This window comes from Dipodomys spectabilis, unplaced genomic scaffold, assembly GCF_019054845.1.
Source record: "Dipodomys spectabilis isolate Male_0828 unplaced genomic scaffold, ASM1905484v1 ptg000002l, whole genome shotgun sequence".
Lineage (NCBI taxonomy): Eukaryota > Metazoa > Chordata > Mammalia > Rodentia > Heteromyidae > Dipodomys > Dipodomys spectabilis.
Genome location: NW_024870679.1, coordinates 39,587,699 through 39,611,263, shown reverse-complemented (window position 1 = coordinate 39,611,263; position 23,565 = coordinate 39,587,699).

The following is a 23,565-nucleotide window of genomic DNA, read 5'->3' as shown; positions in this document are numbered from 1 at the left end:
CCCAGAAATAATGTCTTACTATCTATCTGGGCATCTCTTAGCCCAGTCAAGTTGTGAGTCAGATATGAATGTAAACAATTACAATAGCTGGATGCCTAGTGGCTCATGCTTGTAATCCTAGCTACTCAGGAGGCTGAGATCTGAGGATCATGGTTTAAACCCAGCCCTGGTGGGAAAGTCCATGAGATTCTTATCTCCAATTAACCACCAGAAAATCAAAAGTGGTGCTGTGGCTCAAAGTGGTAGAGCACTAGCCTTGAGCAAAAAGAGCTCAGGGACAACACCCAGGCCCTGAGTTCAAAGCCCACAACCAACAAAAATAAATAGGTAAGTAAATAAATAATATAATCTCAGCATGTGACAGCAGAGGTATGAACAGATCAGAAGGTCAAAAAGGTCTGAGTGACTAGCTTTACACAAAATTAACATGAAAAAGAATCTAATTATTAAACTAGATGTTTATCATACAGTGAAGAAAGGACACCTCAGACAAAACAGCACAAAAATGAAGAACAGATAAATGAAGCAAGAGGAGATGGGACTATGTGACTTTGGTAGACTGAAGGGTGCATTGTGTGACAAGGAGTGGGTGAAGATGAGATGGAAAAGCTAAAATAGAACCAAGTTGAAGTGGTCTTGAAGGTCTCCTGAGAATCTGTGGCTCTAGGATATAGAGCATGCATCCCCAGTTCCTAGCAGTTCCTGTGAATAGTCACTGAATGAGAGGATGATTGCTATCAAATTGAAATGGTTTCCCAGTGATCCAACTTCCACAACTTCCCACCCCTTTAGACTTGAGAAGAAGGAAAGGTTAAAGGGGGAAAATAAATATTTTGGGGAGAGAAAAGAGAAAAATAAAGTAAGGGAAGAAGGGGTAGATGATGGCTCAGAAAACAGCCATCAAGAACTTAGGGAGTGTATAATTGACAAAAAAAAAAAATCAAGAAGGAAAGAAAGGAAGGAAGGAAGAGAGAGAGAGAGAAAGAGAGAAGAGAGATAGAGAGAGATAGGTACAGAGAGAGATAGGTAGGTAGGTACAGAGAGAGAGAGAAAGAGAGAGAGAGAAAGAGAGAGAGAAAGAGAGAAAGAGAGAGAGAGAGAAAGAGAGATAGAGAGAGATAGGTAGAGAGAGATAGGTAGGTAGGTACAGAGAGAGAGAGAAAGAGAGAGAGAGAGAGAGAGAGAGAGAGAGAGAGAGAGAGAGAGAGAGAGAGGAAGGACTTAGGGAGTGGTATCTGTTGCCATACACGCAGGTTTGAAATTGTCTTGTTTTCCCCTATGTACACTTGGGGAAAGTGTACATAAGCTTCAGTTCCCAAACTGGTCAATAGAAACAACAGTCACATCTTCAGTAGTACTGTATTGTGGGAAGGACTGGAGAACTATGAAAGTGTTTTAGATGTAGCAAATCCTGAGTACCTTCAAGGCTAGCTTGAGGTCATTGCAGTGGGGTTAGGGGTCCTGCAGAGAAGATGTGGGGTGAGAATTACACAGAGTAGAGACCTAGAACCTGACAGCCCATGACGACTGACTATTTCCAAGAACAGTGGAGAGATTTGCTAATGGCAAATGATTGCCATTTCCCTTGTCAGGTAGTGACAGGAGTTAGTTGACCTGAAAATTCACTAATAGTTCCATTAGAGAGGCCTTGGAAGTAGCCATCTTTTTACTCATCCTGGTCAATTAACAATGAATTAATGCCAGACATATTTTCAATTGAGCTCAATGCTGATTTCTTCCCATTTTGCTAAAAATAGCCCTTAGAGAAGGAACTGATAACCAAGAATTACGCTGCTTTTCTTCCCCAGGTTGTGCTGTTTTCCTCCTCCTCTTTCCCCATCCCTCTTTCTCCCTCTCTTTTTATCTCCTCCTCCTCTTCTTCCTTCTCCTCTTCTCTTTATAATATTTCTTCACAATGGACAAAGTGCTGAGGGAACTAAAGTTTTTTAAACACTTTAACTATCCCTCTTCCAACCTCCCCCTTTTGAATTTGCAAAACAAAGGAGAGTAGGAGTCTTAATTTTTGTTTTGTTTTGTTTTTGTTTTGTGCTAGGCTAGGGAAAATACCTAATACCCTAAAATGGCCAGCGCAGTTCCACACTAAATGATTCTGTTTCTATGAGGTACCTAGAGAGGTCAAATACATAGAGATAGAAAATAGAATGGTGGCTGTGCACAGTAACTCATGCCTGTAATCTTACCTACTCAGGAGGCTGAGAACTGAGGATTATGGTTTGAAGCCAGCCTGGGTTGAGAAGTCCCTGTGTGACTCTTATCTCCAATTAACCTCCAGAAAAATGGAAGTGGTGCTGTGGCTCCAAGTGGTAGAATACTAGCCTTGAGCAAAAAGGGTTAAGGGACAGCACCCATGCCCCGAGGTCAAGCCCCATGACTGACAAAAAATAATAGATGAAAAAAAAATAAAATTGAATGGTGGTGGTCAGAGATGGGGGTCAGGTAGGGTAATAGGGAATAAACTTATGGTTACAGAATTTTAGTATGAGATGATAAAATTCTAGAGATGGATGGTGGTGATGGTTTCTCACCAATGTGAACTCCTTAATGCCACACACTATACTTCAGGTAAATGCCCTCCAAAGCCCCATGTGTTAAAGGCTTGGACCCTTGTCCATGACACTATTGGGAAGAGATGGAAGCTTTAAAAGGTGGAGCCTGGTTGGAAGTCTTTTTGTCATATGGGACCATGCCCTGAAAGGGTCAATGCTACGCTAATGCCTCCTCCCTTTCTCTTTGCTTTTGCTTCCAGGCTGGCATGAAGTAAGTGGGCTTCCTCTGCCCTGAACTCTTACCATGACATACTGCTTCTCCACTGGCCCCAAAGCAGCAGACCCATCAACCACAGGCTGAAGACCTCCAAATCCATGAGTCAACATAAACTTTCCTTCTTTTTAATCGATTGTCTCGGATATCGGTTACAGTGACAGAAAGCTGACTTATACACCACAAAACTGTTGGCTTAAATGGGTGACCTGGTACATTTTATGTTATCCATAATTTATCATAATTAAGATATGTTTTCTTCTCTTTGGAGTGGTCCTAGGGGCTGGGGGTTTAGCCCAGCGGAAGGGCACCCGCCTGGCGCGCCCAAGGCCGTGGGTTCGGCTCTCAGCCCTGGTTTAAAAAAAAAAAAAGACACATAAAGCTACAAAAGACCAAAAAAAATAAGGTAATGGAGTGGTCCTAAAGTGTGAACTCAGGGCCATGTGCTTGTGAAGCAGGTATTCTACCACTTAGATGACATATAAAGCCTTTTCTGCTTGTGTTATTTTTCAAATAGGTCTCAGCATTTTCTTGGCTAGCCTGGGTGAAAGTCATCCCATTTATGAGGAGGATTACAAGCATGTGCTTCCGTGTCCAGCTTTTGACTAGTTGAGATGGGACTTTTGTAAACTTTTGCCTGCACTGGCCTCAAACCAAACCCTGCAGATCTTAGCTTTCTGAGTAAGTAGAGTTTTAGACCTAAGCCACCACCGTGCCCACCTTTTCTTCTTCTTTCCTTATGCAGCCAACTTTTCTTCACAATGTAGGTTAATGGGGGTAAATTCATAGGAAATAAAACTGTTAAGAATGAAAAAAAAATACAAATTCATCTATGAAAGAAAGCAGTTCATTTATAAAAATATCCTGTCCCAGACTTATCAAAAGCAATTTTTCTCTTTTGCCTCAAAAAGAATGCAGAGGTGCTGGGAAGGTGGCTCAGTGGTAGAGTGCTTGCCTTGCATGCCTGAGGCCCTGGGTTCGATTCCTCAGCACCACATAAGAAAAAAGCCGGAAGTGGCGCTGTGGCTCAAGTGGTAGAGCGCTAGCCTTGAGCTGAGGAGCTGAGGGACAGCGCCCAGGCCCAGAGTTCAGGCCCCACGACCGGACCAAAAAAAAAAAAAAGAATGCAGAATCTGTTTTCAGACGGGGGGAAGGAACTATCCTGAGCAGAATCAATTAAGATCAATTAATTTATTACAATATTACTGAACCCCCCCCCCCAATCTCCTTTCTCTACGTTTCTAATTCACCACTATTTTTCTCTCTCATGAGATTTGCCTAATTAGGAAGAGTGAAAGATTCCACACTTGTTTACATTTCCCTTTCCTCATCAGTAACATAGAAATAATGAAAGAACCTGTTTTATCAGAACATTGAGAGGATTAAGTGAATAATCAGATCTAAAAGAACAAAGCCTTCTTTTTATTATTTAGCTGTAGAAGGCTTAGTAGATTATGGGCGGCCTGGCCAGGGTAGCTCAAGCCTGGAAGGAGACTCATCCCTTTCTACCCCACATAGCTTGAGGTAAGTTCCACCTTCAAACAAAACCTGACCAGAAAAGGATCCATAGATATGAAGACATCCTACCTCTTCCAGCTTCACCAGTCAACACATTAAATTTAAGGGACAACTAGGGGCCTGTAGAGGAAATTGGAGGCCTGGTCATTGCTCCTGAATGGTTAACACTCACGTTGCAAAGAGAAGTTTCCAATAGATAAGGTGACTTAAGAGAGAGAAAGAGAGAGAGAGAGGAGACTTACTATGTGCTCAGTCCTTTGTGTACACACACACACACACACACACACACACACACACACCACACACACATGATATATACACAAAGGACTGAGCAATATATATATATATATATATATATATACATATATATATATATATATATATATATATATACATATATATATGAGTTGTATCCAAGTACAGAAAAAAATCCTGAGACAAGAGAGTGAGACTGGCTTGATGTGGTAACTCTTGGTGTACTCATATCCTCAGGCCCCACTCTGGAACCCGAGTCTGAATCTCCAGGGGTGAAAGTCTTGGGAAGCCCTATTTTTTTAATGTAGCTTCAAGCAACACTTCCTGGCAGAGTAATTTCAGACATGTTGGTTTAGAAGGGGTGAGAGTAAATGTTCTATTCTCCATATCTGAGAATTTTAATTTCATTTTTTTTTGTTACAAACTAAAGTGAAAAGCAAAATAGCAGCTCTCTCTCTCTCTCTCTCTCTCTCTCTCTCTCTCTCTCTCTCTCTCTCTCTCTCTCCTTGTCTTTCTGGGGGGGGACAAGAATATCAACCTGAGAGATTATATCTTAGGTGCCTTTTGCCTTTGAAACCCATTCGGGAGGATTGGCATGAGTGTCTGGATCCACAAATTACAAACTGAAATGCTGGGAAGACTTGGGTGTTATTTAAACTTCTTGGGCTGTGTTCTCATGCACTGTGACGTCAGCACATCCCAAGACTGAGTTATAGCTTTGCATTCAATCAGGAATCATGTATTATTTTCTGTGTTATCCATCACTGCTTCCCCACTGCTTGGAAGACAGAGTGACAGCAATGCACACCACGGGCAAGCACCTGAGGGGCTTTAAACCTATCAATAATAAGCATTGTTCTCAGAAAGATTTTACTCAGTGGAAAAAGCAGAATGGAACTGCCTTTCCAATGGCCAACAGAGGCTGTGAAATTGTTTCCCATTAAATGTGCAAATTCTGAAGCTACGGAATTCGGCCACCGCCTCATTTCTGTTTTAGGCATTTGGTGTGAACTGAATAAAAAAAGCCATATCTATTCATATTAAATATAAAATGATTACTGGACGCCCTACTTTTCACATTTAACTGCTTAACAAAACACTAAAATTCAATCTATGTAAAATTAATGAGTTGGTGGTAAGCCTCTTGTTTATGTTTAATCAAAAAATTACATTTGGAGTCTTGAAGGCATATTAATTGAAGTTTATCAAGAAGGCAGTAAGTGTTTAGACACAAACACAGATGTGAAATATATCAGTACTCCTGCCTGTAATTATCTATCATTGTTGCCTTGCAGACCTAATGCCTTTCAATCAAAACAAAACATGTCCTACATGATTGGAGCATTTTAGACGTTAGACTGTTGGGTATATTTTGATTTTTCCTTTAAAATTTGATCAAGCCACATAAAGAGAATATCTACTTACGTTGTTGTTTGAGCTAATGAGGTAACGCACTGGTAATTAGCATATAGTACTATTTGCTGATATGCTACATCCTGATACTGTTAGCTACATCTCTGAGGTTAGAATGAATGTAAAGCATGCTTTCACCTAGCTTCTTTGTGTAAATAATGAGAAAACAATCCCTTGACCCAAGGGCCTTCTTAAATAATCTGACAGTAAGACGGGAATCAAATGTAGCAAGGACCAATATTTTCCCATATTTAGCCCCTTAAAAATGCAATAAGGTCAGCTGACAGTTCTGCATCTTCCTGTATCACTATAGCCAACAGACCTGTTAACTAGCTGGATTGACCTATGTTGGTCTGGCTTCCTTGAATATGGAAGTTGAGATTCCTTTTATTTTTATTTTCTTATCATTATCATCTCTTTCCATTTGTTTCTCTCTACCAATCTAAATATCTAGCCTTCTTTCCCACTTAAGATTTTTGCCTAACATGGGCTTAAAGTAAACCAGTAAGAAACTTGGTGTTCTCCAAATGCTTTATTGCTTATCAGTGTGGAGGTTTTAACACACAGAAGTATAACTCTATTATATTTGATCATTGGACATTGAACAGAATATGGGTAAGACATGGTTCATTCATTCATTGAGCCCACAATGTTCATTTAGTTCACCGGTTGCTCAGGTACTGTACAAGGAAAGCATAAGGCTGGTTCAGAGGGCTTCTCTCAGCTGTCCCACAGACAGGGTACCACCAGCTAAGTGCTTCCTCTTCCATATTTATCATCATCCTCATAACTTCCCTGGGAAGTGGAAGGTGTTCCATTGTTTTAACAAGTGAGAAGACCCAAGAGGGGTGGTGCATGCCCGTAATACCAATTACTCAAGAGGCAGAGGTCAGTCAGCAGGGTCATGTTTCTAGGCCAACCAAGTGCCTACCTCAGCAAATCAGCTAAGTGCATGCCTGTGTTCTCAGGTAAGTGGAAGGCCATAGGTAGATGGATTGAGGTCTGAGATAGGTTCTGAGCAAAAGTATGTGACCCTATACAAAAAAAGGTAACTATAGCAATAAAGGGCTGGTTGGTATAACTCAAGTGATACAGTACCTGATTAGCAAGTGCAGTGCAAGATCTTGAGTTCAAACCCTAGTATGAGGGTGAAGGGAAACTGAGTCATAGAGCAGTTATGTAACATGCTCAAGATTTAGATGTTTAAAATGACTAAAATGAAATGAATGTAGGACTTGAAATGACAAGAGTTGAGATCTGAACCCAGAGCCAAACTCATTCCAAACACATTCTACTATGCTGTCCTATCTTCTTTATGAATACTTACATTGTGGATCTTCTTACATTTTTTTAATGAGTATTGATAATGGAGCTCTTGGTAACCTGATTCTCCAGTCCTTTCCTGAGAGGAGAATCAGAATATTTACTCATTTATATCAGGACTCTGGATAATATGTCTCATCTAAGCATCCAAGTTCTCATGCCTTTTGCATATCCTCTATCACATTTGCTCACTACATTTTACTGTTTGTCCAAGGTTTCCCACAAGAAACATAAGTCTTTGTCTAGCAATATAGCATAGTAGTTGTAAACATATATTCTCAAGGCAAACTTGTTCATTTATTATTCAATCTTGGGGAAATTGTTTATATTCTTTAAGTCTCAGTATATTCACTAGCCCAATAGTGATGATGATGATGATGATGATGATGATGATGATGAAAGCTATGTGTAGACTACATGAGAATGCACAGACAGTTCCTATTATGAAAGAATTAGCTACTGTTGCTTTGCTTTAACTCATGACTACTTTTTAACTGGAAGACAGTTAAGATCCCTAGATCCAGAAGTAGGACAAGGTCATCTTCCAGATTAGATCAAGTAGTAGAAACACAAATGAGTTAGAAGTGGAGAGATCATTTCAATTCTATCTTCAGCCTTCTTGTGTCAGTTTTTTCATTACTATAACAAATCTCCAAGACAATAAACTTAAAAAGACAAAGGTTCATTTTTGCACACTATCTTAGAAGTTTCAGTCCATGACGGGTAGGCCTGTTGTGTGATGCCTACAGTGTCACATCATGGCAGGAGCATATGGCAGAGCAAGACCATTTGCTTCGTTGTGGGAACACAGAAGGAAGAAGAGGAAGAGGCCAGGTCCCTTATTTCCTTCAATGATATGCTCCCAGTGAGTGCGAGAGCTCCAATGAGATCCCACATTTTAAAGTTTTCACCATTTCCTAACAGCACCAAGTTGGGACTAAGCCTTTAGCACATGGGCCTTTGGGGGGCATTCCAGATACAAACGATAACATCTACCATGACTGACTTGGGGCAAGGCACTCTTCCTATGTAGCCTTCAGTTTTCCCTTCCCTCAAATAAAAGTAGATCAGTCTGTCCCCTCAGGTCCCTGCCAGTGTTAGCATTCTGTGAGGCATCCAGGCAATCATGAGTCAGCCTTGAGCCTGAGAGCTTGTAATTTCTGTACCCTGCTTGAACACCACCTCCTAGCCCAGGGAACCCAGGCTATTTCCAAACTCTGCACTTGAATGCCCAGAGCATTTGCTAACACCTCCCCAGCCCCCAGCCCCACCCCCAGCCAGCTCCCACACCTCTTTAATCTGAAATCCTCATTAGTTCCAACTGCAGGTCATCTATTACCTTATGTCCATAATGGGAGTTAATTTCTGTTGGGATCAGATGGTCTTCCCCTGGAAATTTTTATTCATATTTCTTTCCTGTTTTGTGATTCTCAATTGGAGTTTTCTAATAACAGATCATTTCTTTTTGTCTAACTTTAATCTGGTCCTGCTTGACAAGCCCCATCCTTTTCATTGAAGGGTAAGACCACTTAAAGGAAGGCCAATAAGCCCTTGCGCTGCTCGGCCGGCTGGGGTGATTTGTCACCCGGTGCAGTGGTGGTCACACCAATGGATTTATCTCAAGGTAAATGGAGATGCTGAGACCCGGGACCTGGAGCTTTGATTAAGGCGCCCTTTTTGTAGTGTTGATAGATGTTGCTTGTGTTTATCTATTTGAAATGCCACTAAATCTGTGAATACAATGGAAAAAGAGAGTACTTTGCCGCTGCAAACATATTAGTGATTTATGTTTCAGGAAGAAGCACAATAAAGAGACAGAGGCTATTAAGAGCAGCTATTTTCATGAGAGATAGTTCTGCTTTAAAACATTATTAACCCCACCTTGATAAAGACTTACATGCATGCATAATCATGTTTACTTGCCCCTTTTGTTTGGTGCAATGTGCATTGGAGGCACACATCCTCCAAATATTAATAAGTTAGTCAGCAGAATATTTACAGCAAAAGACACCTCACCCAGAACCGTTCTGCATGTAAATTTCCTCCTCTCAAGATACAGACACATAATAAACTTATCTAGGAAGCTTTGGAGTTTATATGGACTTCATATTGCTCAAAGCACTCTCAAATCCTGCTCACCATCATTTGCTGTATCTCCCCCAGTCTCTCCCCCCCCACCTTGTGCTGTAGTAGAAATAACCAGTAGGATGACACGTAAAGATTATAATGCATGGATATAACTTATAACATGAATCAATGTCATCAGGACGCACCCATTTAAATGAATAGGGTCAGATGAGAGTGCTGTATCACCCTGACTTGTGTGACAGTTATAAATGCATCACCTCGTATGCATAATAGGAGTGTACAAACCAGAAGAGATTTGTAAACTTGGTTCATTTCAAGCAGAACTGACCTGCAGGAATGGAAACATGGGGTGGGGGGGAAAGGCATCTGGGTTGGAACTGTCTGGAAAGAAGCAATTTTTGTTTGGCTGTTGCATGGGGGGAAAAACTCTAAGGAGGATTTTGTGTCCTCCAGTTCCACCGAGAAGGAACTGAGAGTCCATGAAATCAGCCTCAGTGGTACGTGCCATGTATTGAGGCAATTCACTTTCAGAGGATGCAGGGCTGCATGAAGTAGAGGGAGGAATGGTAGTGTTCTGGTGGAGTGGGACACAAGGTGAGGAAAGAGAGAGAGAGAGAGAGAGAGAGAGAGAGAGAGAGAGAGAGAGAGAGAGGAAGAGAGGGAGAGGGAGAGGGAGGGAGAGAGGAGGAGAGAGGGGAAAAGAGAGGGAGAGGGAGAGAGAGAGGAAGAGAGGGAGAGGGAGAGAGAGGGAGGGAGGGAGAGAAGAAAGAGAAAGAGAGAGAGAGAGAGAGAGAGGGAGAGAGGGCAGACAAGAAACGTAACACTTCAGGTGAGTTGGGCCTGTCGGCGTTCACCGCGTTCACACAGTGAAATTCAGGGTTCGGAAGGTTGTGTCCCGCGCTCTGATTTACTGCTTGATTCCAGGGATGTCCCTTGAGCCGGGTGCCCGCCGTTGGAGGGGGACGCAGGGCTAGGCTTCCAGGGCGCAGGAGATCTGGGGCTTGGCACCACCCAGCGCCGGGCGCGCAGCGCAGCGCAGCGCTCCGGCGAGGCCACACCTGCACCTCATTTGCTGGCGAGCGGCGCCATGACCCGCCTGCTGATGGGGCGCCTTCGCTCGCATCCTCGGGATTATGACAAGTTATTAATTGCTACCATTAGCCGCAGCAGCCTGCCCGAGATCTCTGCTGCTCTCTGGAGGTGAGAAACCGCGCATCCGAATGCCCAGGGAGAAGAGGGGTCCCTCCCCCTCCCCCTGAGCGCGCGGGCCAAACGGAGCCACAATCTGCCCAAAAGGGATTGTGAGATGGTGAATAATTTATTAGAAAACATTTTTCTTTGTCCTTCCCACAGACCCACAAATCCTCCCCAAACGCTCTTTACCAGCCTTGCAGATAATGTACTTACACATCTCACAGCCTGCTAAATAGACTGAAGAGGCCGTGGGGTTCACCCTCCACGCTGGCTGCGGCTGTCGGGACGGCGCAGACCCGACGCGCCGCCCCTGCCAAGGCCCTGCTCAGGCAGGAGAGCTAATTAGGCCGCTCTGCAGAGGTGGGTAGACGCCGGGCATGGCTGCCCCGCCTCCTCCCCGGCCCCGCTAGCTGTAGAGATCCCACGGCCTGCACACGCGCTCTATCCTTGCAATCCACGCCCCAAGTATTGCCCCAGCTTCCACATTAGGGAGTTGTTCTGGTCCCCTTGCATCTTCTAGCGCCCATGGTGGCCATGGCCCGCAGGTGTCTCTCTTGTCAGGATAGTGCACCTCCTCTACCAAGGGTGCTGAAAAGAAAGGCCCAGGCCTCGACATTTCCCCTTCCGGCCTGGAAGTTCAACAGGAGTCAATATCCAATGCAGACAAGTAATCGCCACACAGAGCAGCAAGGCCCCAGGTGCTATGGCAGCACCAACGAGAAGATGGTGATTCCAGGGCTCGAGGCCAGCTTTATGGAGGATAGGACTTTGAGATACAAAAATTTTGAAATGACACAATGTGGAATTGGAGCCAGGAATGTGACATGCGCCAAGTGCCTGTGGCTCACCGTCTATAATCCTAGCTATGCAAAAGGCTGAGACATGTGGACCACAGTTTGAAGTTAGCCCAGACAGGAAAATCCATGAGATCTCCTATCTCCAATTAACTACCAAGAAGTCAGAAGTAGAGCTGTGGCTCACGTGAGAGAGTGCCAGCTTTGAGCATAAAAGGTAAGGGACAGCACCTGGGACCTGAGTTCAAGCCTCAGTACTCACACACACACAAATGTGACATGAGTGTGATTCCTAAGCCACGGGTTCTATGATACCATGATACTTTCCTCGTTGAAGTCCTAGAGTTTCTCAAAGCGAAGTTCCTATATATTTGTAGGGTATTGGTGGATTGGTGGTCATCCAACCAAACTTTGGCAAGCACTTAACTATATGCCATGCCCTGTACCAGTCTTCAGGGATGCCTTCCATGAGGACTGCTCAGAAACTGAAGGAACAGAACAAAAGTTGCAGGGGTCAAATTAGGGTGAGTCCAGCAAAAATGAGCTAACTTCACTTTTTTGAGTTTGAATGCATCTTCATGACAAACATGGGTATGTGGATCCTACTGTTTGTTAGTGCATGACAGCCCAGTGCTACAGGGAAGTTGCATATAGAACATAGACGCGCGCGTGTGCGCACACACACACACACACACACACACACACACATACACACACACACAAGAGCTTCATCCATGGGATGGAGAAGGAAAGAGGGGGAAAGTGTTAGTGCTCAAGGAGTCCAGGATAAAGGAAGACTTGGTTAATTGGAATTATTTATTCACCCATTCATTCCCAAAACATCAAACCAGACTATGCTGTCATGGACTAAATGTTTATATCCATCCCTGCCAATATATATGCTGAAACCCTAGCTTCCAGTGTACCTGTATTTGGAAGAATAAGTAATTAAGGTTAAGTGAGTTCATAAGGCAAGGCCCTATCTGACAGGATTAGTGTCTTTTTAAAAAACGAAACCCCAGAGCTTATTCTCTCTGTGTGTGCATAATAAGGAAAGGGCTCAAGAGTTGGCCATCTGTAAACCAGGAAGTGGTGAAGTAGTGGAAGTAGTGATCTCACTACCTTCATCTTGGACTTTCACGCTGAAGAACTTGGAACTAGATTTCTGTATCTTACGCCACTCAGCCTATACTATTTTGTTATGGTGGCCAAGGCAGACTAATAAGCGTGTTCCTAGAACCAATTCCAGCCCTAAGTAATCAAAGACAGGCTCCCTCCCTTCCCTCAGAAGCTCAGGACTGTGAAGGAGGCATAGCACTATACAATGACCAAAGTAATCTCTCTTTGGGATTCTAGGTGATCATCTGCTTGAAATAATCATGATTTATTTTTATGTGACCAACTTTCTCTTCTAAACATATTAGGTATGATGGGAGGATTTGATTGGGAGCTATTCATTCTGTTTACCGATATTTCAATTTCCTTTCATTCAGCAAATTCTCTCTACAACTGTATGGTAGCTGAGGCAGTGTGATTTGCTCTAAAAATGAATTGTGAACAAATGTGGCAAGTGTCACTTGCAGGTGGAAGCCTTTAAGAGCCAGTTAGTAATTTGCCAAGTTTCATTCTCCTACAAAGCAACCATTCCAGGCAAGGCAGTCTCTGTCAGCCCACATCTCTGAATGAGGTAAGAAAGGGCAGAATGTCTACGAAGAACAGGCAGTGAAGAACTGAATCTTTAGTGTTTGAAGCTACTGAGGGTTTACTTGTTATTGTAGCACAATCTACCCTAATATGACTGGTATAAGAATAATGGGTAACATATTCTGATCCTTCTCACCCTAATAGATACTTTGGGACATGGGTCTTGTATCTGAAGCAGTAACCGGGACCTATGCCAGAGGATCAAGAGACAGGACTTCCAGTTTCTGCTCTGTCTACATGTCACTTTTACCCACCATTAGGTTATAAAATACATTAATGGATTTCCTTATAAGCAATAAGCACTAAGGATTTAACTTCCTCATCTACCTTTTCAACATTTTATCCTTCATCCTTCATATAAAATCTGTTAGCAGTGAGCTCTCCCTCCCTCCAGACCCCCCACCCCCGGCACCTCATGCAGCTGTGTCCTTCAGAGACTCAAATTGCAACAAGGCTTGCTAATTTTTCAGAGGACTTCAGTCTTTTGTACCTTGTTCATGAGCTCTAGAGCAAAAGGCTCTGGAATTGCGCACATGGCTTTAAATCCTTGCTTTACTCCTTACTAGTCATGTGGCTACTTTTTGAGTGCCAATTTCCTCACCTAAAAAATGGAAATAAAATAGTACCTACCCCATGAAGATGTTTTGTCATTAAATGAGAGAATGTAATATATACAGAGCTCAATAAATAGTAATTATTACTACTGACGGTATTATCATTATTGTTTCTCCATCAAGATTAGCTTCAAAACCAAATGTTAAATGTTCTAATCATAGATGTATGCAATAGATGCAATCCTAGCCCTCAGGAAGCTGAAGCAGGCCAGTTGAAAGTTCAAGACCAGCCTGGACTACATAGCAAGATCCTTCCTCAAAAACAACAAAAACAAAAAATGTCCTTATCAAAAAGTCTGTTTCCTATAGAGCTTCTTTAAGGAATAGCTGGGAGAGGGTGATTTGGAATAAATGATTTTCCATCTTATGTCCAAGGATTGTGATCCTTCAGCAGCACAGAGCTTCCTAAGGGAAATAAAGCGTCTCAGAAAAGTTCCAGTCCAATGAACATCCTGCCAAGAAGGACCTAGGTTGAGGCTGGCATTGATCGAGTTGTGCCACTTTCACGAGTTCTGGAAACTTTTTGTCATTGTCATCTTCCCTCCTCCTCCTCCTCTCCCTCCTCCTCTTCTTTCCTCCTCCTCTCTTCCTCCTCCTTCTCCTCCTCCTCCTTCTCCTCTTTCCTCCTCCTCCTTCTCCTCTTTCCCCCTCCTCCTCCTTCTCCACCTCCTCTTTCCTCCTCCTCCTCCTCCTTCTCCTCATCTCCCTCCTCCTCCCCTTCCTCCTCCCCCTCCTCCCCCTCCTCCTCTCCCTCCTTCTCCTCCTCTTCCAGAATATTGGTGGTGGGGGACAGTGGGAGGGGGCAGTTGTGAGGCTTGAACTCAGGACCTGGGCACTGTCCCTGAGTTCTTTTGCCCAAGGCTAGCCACAGCTCCACTTCTGGTTTATGAATGATTAACTGGAGATAAGAGTCCCATGGGGACTTTTCTGCCTGGGATGGTGTTGCACCATGATCCTCAGATTTCAGCCTCCTGAACAACTAGGATTACAGGTGTGAGCCACTGGGGCCTGGCAACTTGCCTTCTTTTATAGTTTCTCTTTGGCATATTAAGCAACTCCCTCTTTGGAGAAAGATTATCTCCTTTTTGAAAGTAACCAGACCACCTGTCAAAGCTGGACTTGAGAAAGGAGTTGAATGGCTGACCATGGGCAGTCTGGCCTGACTCTGGCTTGGGTAATTACACTGGCACCGGCTGCTTCTCTGTGCATCAACTTGGCTTTCTGGTGCCAACCCTCTTTCTGAGCTCCCGTGATATGCCTGGAGAGAGTCTGGATCTGTCTGAGACAACGTGGAGTAGAATGTGATTGACATGGGAACTCTGAGATGCCTGCTTGGGATTGTAGAAATTAGTCACTGTCTGAAGAGGTGGCCACTAACAAAAGAGGAAAAATAGAAAGAGCACCAAACATTCTGCCCTAATTCCCTCCTATTGTCAACATAGAATATACTTGAACACTGGGTGTTAAAAGAAAGGAGGTTACCAATGGCCAGGCCATGTGCTCTAGGCCAATGATGTAAGGATTCATAAGGCCTGGCTGTTTCTGTGAAAGGAAGGCCTCCCACCTGGACAGAGCCATGGGTACCAGTGTAAGCAGCCTACAGAGCATGGAGGTGAGTATTGAGGAAGACATAAGGGTATCAGGTAGCATCTGCTGCTCCCCCCAATGGCAGCATGGTAGCTTTTGTGGCTCAACCAAATAAGAATAGCACAGCAGCACACACTGAAAGAACAGGATGTAGTGGGCTACAGGGAAGCCTCCCTACACTTGCCACAGCATCAAGCATGTGGTGAAGGGCCAGGTCTGCAGACAATCTGGGCACATTCACAGGGATGTTTGTGTTTGCAGCCATCGTGAACAGAACACCTCCGAAGAGCAGAGTGTTGCTTTAACTGCCCTCCCTCCTTGGATCAGTTTACCTGTACCAGATCCTCCCTCCCTTTAGTGGAGCCATCCCACCTGTGTTTTCTCACAGCAGGTGTTTGGGGCTCAATTACCACATATGCTGAGGCTTTCCAAAAGGGGTTGTGAGTTGTAGCAGATGTTGCCTATGAGTGGTATTTAGCAGCCATGTGTCCAACTCCATTAATTTGCGTACAGTCAGTTGAGGCCTCTTTGTTTGACCTTCCAAACATCACCTTCTTGGACCTCCCACACCTTTTTGAATATTCTCTTTGTTTGCCCTTTCTGCCAAGGACTTCACCTGAATTGGAGTTTTGTGGGAGTGTGTATGAGTATTCAGGACCTAAACCAAAGAATTATTACTCAATACAGCCTATACCTTCAGGTGGAAACAGCAGTAATTCCAGTGTGCCTGTGAATTCGTTTTGAGGTCTATTCTTGTAACACTGTGGAGTAGTGGGTAAGAGTGCAGCCTCTGGCTACTCATGTCCTGTGGCTCTGTGACCTCACCTCTGAGGTAAGGGGTCAGGGGTCATAGGTCAATGTCAGAGGGTTGTAATGGGACTACATGGGTTACTCCATATAGAGCTTTTTGAACAAAGCTCTTTAAATAACTCCTAGCACTATAACAGATAGTAAGAACCCAAAGAAGGATGGATTCATTCACTTGCTGGTCTAGAAGGCTAACTCTGCATTAGTCATCATGCCAAGTGTAGGAAGACTACGGTGAACAAAAGAAACCTGGCCCCAGCTCTTATACCTGGACAATGAAGACTGAGATGGCTGAAGACCTCCAACTCTCTAGGTTAGGGCAGAGGAGACTTTCTGGAACAGAGGAGTTTGCTAAGACCTTGGGACTGGGTATGGCCAGGGGAGTCACTCTGGAATAACAAACAGAGCTGTGGAAAGGTCAAAAGGGGATGTGGCAGGCTTTAGAGACAAAGGCAAGGAGGTGGGTGTGAAAGGCTTTTTAGCACTGATGAAGTGCTGTGCTCTTTCTTGGAAGCAGCTGGGGAGGGGGGCAGAGTAAACCCCTGTGCTTAGTCTCTTCAACTCTTCCATGCTCATGTGCATTTCCACTGTCATTGTTTACAGTAAGAAGTACACAGTCCTTCTCCCCAGTCACCCTGTGAGTTTCTTGAGGTTAGAAACTGTGCCTGATATTTCTTTGACTCCACTCTAAACACTGGCAGGCAGGCTTCTTGGAAACTGGGGCCCAACTACCCATGCTATCCAGGTCTTAGCACTTACGTTAGACTTTCTGTCACTGTGACAAATGCCAGAGAAAAACAACTTAAAGGGAAGAATTATTTGACTCACGGTTTCAGAGGTTTTTGTCAAGGGCCAGCTGGCTCCATTGCTTTGGGTCTGAAATGAGGAGAATATCAAAACAGCAAGTGTGTCTGGCAGAGGTAAATCACCTTGTGGTAGTCAGGAAGCAGAAAGATGAGGGGACCAGGGGAAAGATTTTCTGCAAGGTACACCCTCAGTGATCCACTTCTTCTGCTAGGTCCTTCCTCCTACAATTCCTACCACTTTCCAAAATATCTGGGGTTCAAATGTTCAACATACAAGCCTGTGAAATACCGTTTGATATTTACACTACTACAGCAACTCTGACATCGTCTGAATTCCAGTGTCACTCCTCATCACTTGCTGAGGACCTTAACACTGCAACTTCCCATCAACATGGACAGGGCTCGTCCCTCACACCCTGCTCAGAGAACCAAAGTTTCTCCATGCTCTTTACCTGAGACACCTGACCCCAATTGTCCATCACCATTCCCAACATTGCCAACATTCAGAGGGCTTTCTTTTTGCCCCCAATCCAATGTTGTTGTTGTTCCAAGAACACCTGTTTAAGCTTTTACTGACTAGATTCTGTGTAGTGGAATAGCGACAGCCTTGGAGTCACCAGCTCTGAGGTTTGAACCCTACCTTGCAGTTATGAACTATTCAGAAAGTTAAACGTTGTGAGTGCCATTCCTCTCGTCTGCAAAAGAGGGCTGCTATTTACCTACAAGGTTGCTGTGCGAATCAAATAGTGGTTATATAACTAAGGTAACCATAACTGTTGATATCAGTGTCCCTGCCAGGTAACTTTTGGTGGTAACAAATTTAAAAAAACACCCTTTTCAGGATCTCTCCTACTATGTAAATTAGTCTCAGTCTAATGCTGAGATGTTTTTCAAACTTTCCTGAAGATACTCGCAGATGTAGGAGTGATTATAAATAAGAGCAAGTGGCTCAAGTTGTTTTTCTCTAGAGCAGCAAGTGTATAGCATCAAGAACAATTAAATCCTAATTCAGGCCAAATTTCCATCAAAATACTGATGAGTTTTAAACCCCTGGAGCTTTGCTCATGTCACTGACTGACGAAACAGCAGTCACATTGCAGACCTTTGCTGGAATCTCCACTTTGTAATTAGTACGAGTCCTCCGTTCATTATCATGGGCTCGGTGTGTGCTTATGAAAGAAAGAGAATGAGGGACAAGAAAACAAATTAAAAAACATGAATTGGGAAAGGAAGAGAGATTAGAACTTAAACTCAGGAATATAATTACAGGTTCAGCTTAACCACATACTGAAGTTTGGAAAACCCACACTGATTATAGCCAAACTTAATAAATTCAGGTCTTGGCTCCAGGGCCATGAAAACAAGAATTGTAGAGAGCACCATGCCTGTCTTTCTGTCCTCTTTTCATTTATCTGTCTATCCTGTCTCTGTATTCTCACTGCCTACATACTTAAGCGAGAGGACAAGAAGGAAGGGAAAGAAAGAGGATAGGAGGAAGGAAAATGAGGAAGATGAGCAATTTATGGCGCACACAGGGTTGGGAAATATCTGTTTTTCCAATGGCCATTTGGAAATTGATAACATCATTTGTGAGTCATACAAAACTGGCCTACAATCAGTTGACTCTATTGTTGCTTTGGGTGACGGAAGCACATCATGGTAGAAGCACATGGCAGAGCAAAATCATTTGCCTCATGGCCAGGAAGTAAAAAAGAGGAAGATAAAAGGACTGGGAGCTCACAATTCCCTTCATTGTTAGGCTGCAATAACCTAAAGACTTCCCACTGGACCTCACCTCTTAAAAGTTTCAATTACCTCCTAGTAGCACCACCCATGGGACCAAGATTTTGACACATGGGCCTGCAAGATCCAAAGCATAGTATTCTCTTTATATGTAAAACATCTAAGGGATTGGGAGCATGAAATAAGATAATGTACATGAAGCCCTTAATATACAAAGAAAATGCTCAATAGTCTCTTTAGATTATTTTCTTTTTTCTCTCCACGAAATGATGAAGTAGGGCTATTACCATCATTTTGTGGATGAAGACACTGGCAATTGGGAACAGTAAGTGGACTAGGAGCTCCATGAAAGTGAGAACCATGCTCACCTTGGTCATTGGTATGCCAGGCACATAGGCAGTTAAGTTCATGGAAGGTCTGTTTATCTATGGTTGAGGGAGAGTTTAAATGCCAATTCTGGATCCAAGATCAATGTCTTTCCAGTATCATATCATCCCCAAATAACCCTCTATTTCTGTGGGAAGTATAGAAGAGTGGTAGAGGGACAAACAGCCAGGAACTAAAATCTAAGTTATAGAACTGTTTTGTGGGCCTACTACAGATACGTACTGCTTAATGACAGGAATGTTTGCATACATTCCTGTCTCATCAGATGATTTAGCTGTGTGTACGTCACAAAAAGCCTGGATCGTGTAGACCCACTTGATGTGACCTCTGGTTACCATCAAGATACAAGGTAAGTAGGCACAGTGGCTCACACCTGTAATCCTCACTACTCAGGACGCTGTGAGCTGAGGATCGCAATTCAAAGCCAGCCTGATCAGGAATGTCCCTGAAATGCTGATCTCCAATTAACCACCAAAAAAATCAGAAGAGCAGTGTCTCAGGTGCTTTGTTAGTCTTGAGCACAAAAGCTGAGGAACAGTGACCAGACTCTGAGTTCGAGCCCCAGGACCAGGACTGGTACCCACTCAAAAAAAAAAAAAAAAAGCAGCACACAAAATAAACACAAGATGTCTGAGCTTCTCGCAGCAAATCAGAGCATTCTGCTTTACCTTAAGCTTTTTTTTTTTTTTTTTTGGCTAAGTAGAAGATGTGCACTCTAATGATAAGAAGTGTAACACAGTAAACGAATAACAGAATTATTTATTAACATTCTCAATTATTATGTGCCGTAGATACCATGTGTGCTGTACTTTCATCCATTTGCAGTGAAGTAGGATTGTTTATGTCAGTAACATCACAAACATGTGAGCAAAGTGTACTAAGGTATCTCTAGGTGATGTGGTCTGGGTTCCATTAAAATCTTATGGGAAGAAAAGGAGGGAAGAGGGACATAGTTTAAAAAGAAATGTACTCATAGCCGGGCGCCAGTGGCTCATGCCTATAATCCTAGCTAGTCAGGAGGCTGAGATCTGAGGATCGCGGTTCAAAGTCAGCCCGGGCAGGAAACTCTGTGAGACTCTTATCTCCAATAAACCATTAGAAAACCAGAAGTGGCGCTGTGGCTCAAGTGGAAGAGTGCTTGCCTTGAGCTGAAGAGCTGAGGGACAGCACCCAGGCCCAGAGTTCAAGTCCCATGACCTACAAAAAAAAGAAAAGAAAAAGAAAAAAAGAAATGTCCTCATTACCTGATTTATGTAACCATAACCCCTCTGTATATCACCTTTACAATAAAAAAAATCCGTGGGATAAACATATGCTGTTCTTTTTGACCAAAACATTGTTCCATGCTACATGAATATATTTATATATTTTTGGTACTCTTTATGTACGCCCCCTCCTCATATAGTACCTTAGCCTTTCTGATGTTCTAGAGCATCTCAGAGGAAACTGAGGGAGAAGGGTTATTTGATGGCCAGAGCTTTAAAGAAGAATCTCATCCTTGAAGGTTAGTATACTGTGACAGAAAAGAAAGACCTCAGGAATTAAGTTAGGATGCTGGGCCTGGGGTTTTCTTTTGCTCATTGGTAGCAAAAAGAACAAAACAGGGTCTCATCTTTTGGGCTCACTCTCTCAGGAGAATCTTCTACTTTCAAATAAACTAGTTCTGTCTGTGTTTTTTGGTTTGTTTTTGCTTTTTGTTTTTTTGCCTGTCCTAGGGCTTGAACGCTGGGCCTGGGTGCTATCCCTAGAGCTTTTATGCTCAAGGCTAGTGCTCTACCACTTGAGCCACAACTCTACTTCCACCTTTTGTGGATAATTGGAGATAAGACTCACAGACTTTCCTGCCTGAGATGGTTTCAAATCAACATCCTCAGATCTCAGACTCCTGAGTAGCTAATATTATAGGTATGAGTCACCAGTGCCTGGCTATCTGCTTTAAAAAAAAAAAAAAAAGAAAAGAAAAGAAGGAAGGAAGGAAGGAAGGGAAAGAAAAAGAAAGAAAGAAAGAAAGAGAAAGAGAAAGAAAGACTCAGGAGGAATACTTCATGATTATTGAGCATGTATCACACATTCATCATACCTAGTGTTCAATATATGGTATCTCATTTAACCTGCATGAAAGTTCTACAAGGAAATTTCCCAGCTTACAGATAAGAAAACTGGAAGGTCAGAAAAGTTAAGCAAGGTTTGTTTCCGGGTTAGTTTGGTTCTGGAGCCCATGTTCTTTCCACAAGGACAACTGCTTGTCTTTTAGGCAAAGGAAAATCAAAGCAGATTTGTCAGGCTTTCAAGTTCACCAAAAAGTCTCCCTCCTATCAGGTGTCCAGCAGGAAGTGATTTATCTTTGTTTGGACACAGCACCCAGGTGTGCATTCTGCTCTCCCTTCACCTGACCCCTTTCTAATGCTGAACTTTTATCACTGGAATCGCAGTCCGCAGCAATCTGCTCCCTGCACTTTTTAGGCTACAACTGTGTGATTCCTTTATAAAAAGTAATGAGTTGTACTTAGGCTGATTTTTTGTAGCAGATAGATAAGTAAGCATATTCTGTTTTAAAATATGATATTGATTCTGTTTCTTATCACACAAGAAAGAGGTAAGTGAGAAGTCAGAGTGCTGGCTTAAAAATGGAACCCTGTAAACTTTACAGGCAATCTACAGCGAGGCTAAATCTAACAGCCATGAAACAAAAAATAGCACAATCACTTTACAGGGTTTTTTTTTTTTTTTTCGGAGGTGATTCTGGAATTCAAGTGTGCAAGTTCAGTCTGGGTCATAAAAGGGAGTTTATGATGGCTTTCCAACAGGGGTAGTGATGGAGACAAGCATACTTGTATTTGTGAGCATTTGAAAAACCAAGCGCCTCCTGAGGAGACTTCCCTAGGTGTGCAAAGTTTATTCTAAAGAGAAAGGACCCTAAACCACAAGGGGAACGAAAGTCCTCATTAACCCAGGCGGCCCTAGAAACACTGTGCATTCATTCATTCACTACTGCAGCAAAGCTTTACTGAGTGCTTAAGATAATGATGAGTGGTATGCTCAGCACAGGGGAGGCAAAGCTAACTCAGGCAGGCTCCTGTTAGCCTTTGAAGAGTGAGACAAATGCATGAAAAAATGCTGCACTGGAGTTATACAACAGAAATAATGGTAGATGATGGCTGGGTACTTGCGACAATGCCATACTTGGTTTGAAGGTCTTTTCTTTCCTTCCCCTTTCTCCCTCCTTCCCTTCCCTTCCCTTCCCTTCCCTTCCCTTCCCTTCCCTTCCCTTCCCTTCCCTTCCCTTCCCTTCCATTCCCTTCCCTTCCCTTCCCTTCCCTTCCCTTCCTTTTCCTTCCCTCCCTCCCTCCCTCCCTTCCTTCCTTCCTTCCTTTATCTGTCCTTCCTTCCTTCCTTCCTTCCTTCCTTCCTTTTTCCTTCCTTCCTTCCTTCCCTCCTTCCCTTCCTTCCTTCCTTCCTTCTTTTTTCTTTCTTTTTGTGTCAACCCTAGGCGTGAACACAAGGCCTACACATTGTACCTGAGCTTTTTTGCTCTAGGTTTGCACTCTATCACTTGAGTCGCAACTCCATTTCCAGCTTTTTGGTGACTAATTGGAGATAAGAATCTCAGGGACTTTACTGACAGGGCTGGCTTTGAATTCTGATCCTCAGATCTCAGCTTCCTAAGTAGCTAGGGTCACAGGCATAAGCCACCATCACCAGGCTTAAAGTACTTTCTATGGAAGTTGTTATTCTTTAGAACAGGACAGACATGATAAAAGCAAGACAATGTCCAATCTCGAAAGGCCATGAGAGCTCATTGGAGGAAGACCAGCTCTCCCTGAGGCCTATGACCTGGAGCTGAGGGCGAGGAGGAATTAGCTAGATGGAGAAGAACATTCAAGATACAGGAATGGCATGGTTCAAAGAAGGAAGATGTTCATGATGTGGGGAACAGGCCTGAGGAGGCTTGGTGAGGGAGGTGTTGTGAGTCACAGGAGCCGGACATGAGTTTTGAGTAAGGACTCCAGAATGTTGCAGGTGACACTGAGGAGGTGAGGCAGGGTAACTATTTAAGAGCCTAGCGGAGTAATCCAGAGAGAGCTGACAGCCAGCGCCAGGCTGTGGCCATGGGGACGTCAGAAAGGAGCATGAACAGCCCATCTACATTTCTGCAATTATATTTTTGTTTATATTTCTTCCTGCTGGAGATGAAAATGGGTAGATGTTAAAAACAGTATTTGTTCAATGACTTTGTGTAGTAAATATGGACTCATCTATTCATTTTCACTTAACGAAGAGTAGTTCATAATTTAAAGGGCTTTATATAGTACCAGTACTTATTTACTAAATATAAGATGCTCAGTTACACACACACATACACACACACACACACACACACACGCACACACACACACACACACACACGCACAATCCAAGTGACAATCTGGAAGCTACTCTGAACCTCAAAGGCAAACAATTGTGTATTTAATTGGGCATAAATGTTTCTAATCTATAAGGTACCATTCTATTTTAGTTGTAGAAGAGTTGTGTTCAAGTTTAGGGAAAATG